Here is a 634-nt window from a genome sequence, read left to right on the forward strand (position 1 = left end):
AGAATCGCAGACACTGAGGCTGCTAAGGAGCACACATCCTCATCCATAGCTGCCGGTAAAAATTCAGAGGTACGGTTATTTTTCAGTGCGCCGATGGAATTACAGGAGCCTGGCATCCTACCCATTAGCTGGTGCTGGGTGGCTGCCTCCCGAAGAACAAAGTGCCAACCACTGTGCTCAGCTACCCTATGTACTCTCATACACAGTGAGTGAAGAAGATGACACGTGTGAATGGGGACATGGTACAACCCGTATGTATGTGCCCTCAGCTCTGTACTGTGCACGCTGCCTCCTCCCCAGCACCTGCATCTGATAAGCGCGCGCTCTCTGACCAGCACGCCCCGCCCCTCTGCCTGCCAGATCTCTGACCATCTTTGGTAACAGAATGAGGCTACTGGTCCGGATTATGTCATCCGGGTGACCACGTCATGGCTTGATCTTCCTTGTTTCTACGGTAACAGCCCCTCACGCCCGTGATTCTTAGTCGCCATCTTTGTATTGGGCAATAGTCCTAACTTTCATACACTGAAAATGGCATGTTTTATAACGCAGCCTACTGGCCATGAAATATCGATTGAAATGCCTCCGCGTTGCTGGAAGTACCTACAATGCGGAGAAGCTTATCACAAACATA

This window comes from Engystomops pustulosus, chromosome 2 (genome assembly GCF_040894005.1).
Source record: "Engystomops pustulosus chromosome 2, aEngPut4.maternal, whole genome shotgun sequence".
In the NCBI taxonomy this organism is placed as follows: Eukaryota; Metazoa; Chordata; class Amphibia; order Anura; family Leptodactylidae; genus Engystomops; species Engystomops pustulosus.